The 4337-nt window shown below is 43.5% G+C and overlaps 1 pseudogene; it reads right to left on the bottom strand.

Annotated features, from left to right (window-relative positions):
* Positions 1-519: 519 nt before the first annotated feature.
* Positions 520-637, bottom strand: LOC126471850 (5S ribosomal RNA; annotated as a pseudogene).
* Positions 638-4337: the final 3700 nt, after the last annotated feature.

Here is a 4337-nt window from a genome sequence, read left to right as displayed (position 1 = left end):
AGCAGCCTGCATTGCTGCGAAAGGTGGATATACACTGTACTAGTGCCGACATTGTGCATGCTCTGTTGCCTGTGTCTATGTGCCTGTGGTTCTGTCAGTGTGATCATGTGATGTATCTGACCCCAGGAATGTGTCAATAAAGTTTCCCCTTCCTGGGACAATGAATTCACGGTGTTCTTATTTCAATTTCCAGGAGTGTACATTGTTAATCAACCATATAGGTGCATACAATATTATTCCCACTCGACCTCTGGACGAATTCTGCAATTTTTATCCAAGCTTTGTATTTCACAGTGTGGTATCTATAGACAGGATCAGCACTCCGTCTTCAAACCAAAAGTGGCCCATCGGGACCATCCGACCGCCGTGTCATCCTCAGCTGAGGATGCGGATACGAGGGGCGTGTGGTCAGCACACCACTCTCCCGGTCGTTATGATCGGTTTGTGTGACCGGAGCCGCAACTATTCGGTCGAGTAGCTTCTCAGTTGGCATCACGAGACTGAGTGCACCCCGAAAAATGGCAACAGCGCACGGCGGCCTGGATGGTCACCCATCCAAGTGCCGGCCCCGCCCGACAGCGCTTAACTTCGGTGATCTGACGGGAACCGGTGTATCCACTGCGGCAAGACCGTTGCCTTCGTAGACTGAATTGCCCACATGTAAAAAAAGAAAGTTAGAGACCGCTTCGACCAATATGTCATCTTGTAGCAACGTAAATGACACTTAGAGTAGGAGGCATATTGATGAACATCGGCAGCTGCTCCGCTCTGGATGCGGTGTGCCCCCGCCACTCCTGCTGCCGCTCACCGTAGACAGCTGACACGGAAAAAGACTCAACCGAATCCCCTCCACAACTCCCGCAGATCGGCTGCCACTGGGTCACATGTCGGCGCATTTCGACCAGTGCCGTCCAAGGTGCGTTTGGTACGGTTTTGCATGTAGTCTGTAGAAAGCCGTGTAGGTCGCAAGGTAATAAGTCATTCACTTAATACAAAATGAGTTTATTGATCCAGAATGACCCCTTTCGGCGTATGCCATCATCAGATCGTCTGTCAAAACCAGAACATTACATATAACTATACATGAAATATAAGAACAGATATAAAATCAATATACACAATTGTTATAAACGTGTAGACATAAGGCACATATCCTGGCATTGAATGTAACAATTGGGCCTGGTGGCTGCATGACATTAATGTAACCATCATGAACAGATTGAACAAGAATCCTGAGTTTCGTTTAAAGTAAATAAATTTTATCACCAGATGGCGCTACGTGAATGGATATTGAATATTACAGCGGCATCAAGCTAGGCGAAAACTTTATTATGAATAACAATAACTCAGCCCAGTATTTCAAATTTATAATAGGAAGAGACAACAATATTTAGAGAAAGATTTTTTAATAAAGTAGAGGCTGCTTACAGGTTGTCATATGATTTCCGATAATAAAGGAGTAGAATACGTTTTGTACGTGCAATGACATTGCTGTGTGGAGTTAGAGCTTTCATATCTAGCGCATACAGATGTAAAATACAGAAATACCAACAGCAAATAAGAGCAAAAACTTAACTTACTACAATGGTATAAGTAATACCTGTGACCTACAATACAAGATCACTGAACATATGTATGGGGGGAGAGAATACAACTTTACGGTACATTAAGTGCGCTACTGGTCAAGAAAAGTAAGCATATGACGTCAAACAATTCAGTGCATCACTGAAAATGACGTTTACGGCTTGTGAGCGCACACGCACTGTACAATAACACAATTTCAGCAGACAAGGAACGACCAATTATTAAACCATAAGCAGAGCAACACACAGCAGTCAAGTGACACTGGTCAAGGAATGGAAATGAAGTACTATGGACCAGTATACGGTAGTATGGTCAAAAATGAAATTCAATGTCATTAATAAAGGGACAGGAAAAAAAATTAGGGTGGGGGGGGGGGTTGGAGGAAAGGAAGGTAGGAGGGGCTATGTCGTTTTTATACCTATAGTCAGTGAATGCTAATAACTGAAATACTCCAAAATTCTTAAATTTGAATACGACTATCAGCCCCCGCTGTACTCCTTTTATTGTGATTTGTTTCAACTTTTATCCATTGATAGTTTCGTATGTATTAACAATTTGCCGTAAGTGTATTCTGATACCTGTTTGTCTTAAATGTTTTTACTTATTATAACTTACGTATCACGTTATAAGTGTAAGTTTCCAGGACCAAAAGGATACATAAATAGAGCGTTTGTTGGTCGCAGAGACGTAGCAGTGACGTTGCTCTGTGCCCAGATTGCGTTTGACACAGCAGATACCTGTTCCATGGTGGAAGTGGAATAAACGAGACTAGAGCCGTTTTGTTTGCGTTGGACGAACTTTTTTCACGTTTTTAGTCTTAATAGTGGACTATAAGATCGAACGTTTTCCAGACCTTTTTCTAATGGATGACACTAACGATTGTATACACCGCATCACTTAATTTCCATCTCACACCCTCCACAGTCTCTCAAGGCACAGCTACGTCAGAGCCCAACTGATCTGGACAAAGTGTCATTTCGCTCTGTTAGTGCTACTTTACAACAGCATGATGGTGCACTCAGCTTCCGCACTAACAAGGGAAACTCCCCATCGTACTCTCCTCAGGTTTAGTGATAAGATGGTCCAGTGGATAATCCTTCAAAAAACTGAACACAGATCACGCATGAAAGCAGAAAGAAGGTATACTGAACTGCGAAAAAAAAAGCAAAATAGAAGCAGTGAACGGTCCAAGAACAAGAATTACAATAAAGAGCAGCCACAAATAGCAACGGCGTCTTGGGTAAGTGGTTACGGTGTTGGATTGCCAAGCGGGCTAGGCATGCTCGAAACTCCCTCGTACCATTTATTATTATTTTTCACAACATTGTGAACTGTCCGTCCGGTCATTGAAATGTTTGTTCTCTTTCTGCAGTCTTGGCAGTTGTCATACTATGCATTGGTTATAGAATGTGAGTCATGTGGTAAGAATACGTTACCGTCGCAAGCAAATGTGATGAATAGTCAGAGCAGGCGATACACCACATAGGCGTCTCACAGGAATGGAAACAACAAATAAAGGGTGTGAACAATGTTACAACAAAGGAATTCAAGACTCAAGACTTCCAAAACGGGACGCGACTTCAAAAACATTAAAAACATATGTTTTGACCGAGTATAGAGAAACTGTGAGATTGTCGCGTTCATTTGTTGTTGCTTATGTGACAAACTATTAGGTTTTCATGTGAGAGATCACATTCATACGAACACCTGTATCCTGCAAGGAGGCATATCTCATTCACTTACCAGTCGTACAAATTAGGTGCGTCGATAAGTGATTCCTGTCATATGAGACACTGTGACTAATGCCGTGTATGACACACCAGGCGTGCTTCTCCGGTGGAGGATTCGGTTGACTTGTCGCCTTGTCATCAAACGTTTGCGGTTTGCATTCCAAAGCCACTTTCTTTCGGCTGCTAATAAAGTAGTTGTGCCGAGTCAACTGTCATTATAGTTCACTACCTTAAACATCGCTGTTGCAAGCGGACGTCACACCACGACACAGACACAAATTTGGATAAAGCGAACAGCGAAAAAAAAAAAAAAATGGCTCGACTGATGTTTGAACGCGGCTCGTCCATTTCGCAGTCCAGTGCCGTAACCACTTAACCACGACGCCACTGCTCTTAGCGTCTTCTCTACATTGCACTTCCTGTTCACTGTTCATATATATATATATATATATATGTTTCACAGTCCAGGACACCTTCTTCCTGTTTTCATGTTTGATCTGTGTTCAGTTTTTGACGGGCTGTCCACTGGCCTCTCTTACCACTACATCTCAGGGGGGTGCGCACTTCACTAAGACAGAATGACTCGACGAGTAGGAGGCGATCTCAGCACTAGTGTTGTCAGACTCGTCCAACTGGCGGAACTACAGCTGGAAGGTAGGAAGCTGACGTATAAGTGGCGCCTTCATTTCTGGTGTACGCGGCCTCAACATTAGACTGGTACTCACCCCTTTCCTGATCTCTACCACCTACCTGAACCGTGTCCTGGTGCAAACCGTGATGATGCGGATTCAAACCAACTCGTACCACGTCATCGACATGTACCGACTTTTCTCACAGAGTCCACACGTGCACTTTGGGTAATGGTAAATAAACTGTGCAATACTGACCGTCAGATAATCGTGTGATCTCTTGGCCATAAGACACATTCTACATATCTCAGAGAGCAACAGTGCTGTCAGACTACATTGTTCTTCTCGGGACCTATCGACCAGAAAACTGAAGCCCTCAGTTCGAATTTGTTTT

This window comes from Schistocerca serialis, chromosome 3, assembly GCF_023864345.2.
Source record: "Schistocerca serialis cubense isolate TAMUIC-IGC-003099 chromosome 3, iqSchSeri2.2, whole genome shotgun sequence".
NCBI classification, from domain to species: Eukaryota; Metazoa; Arthropoda; class Insecta; order Orthoptera; family Acrididae; genus Schistocerca; species Schistocerca serialis.
The sequence above is the reverse complement of the archived record's forward strand: the minus strand, read 5'-3'. Positions and strand labels throughout refer to the sequence as shown.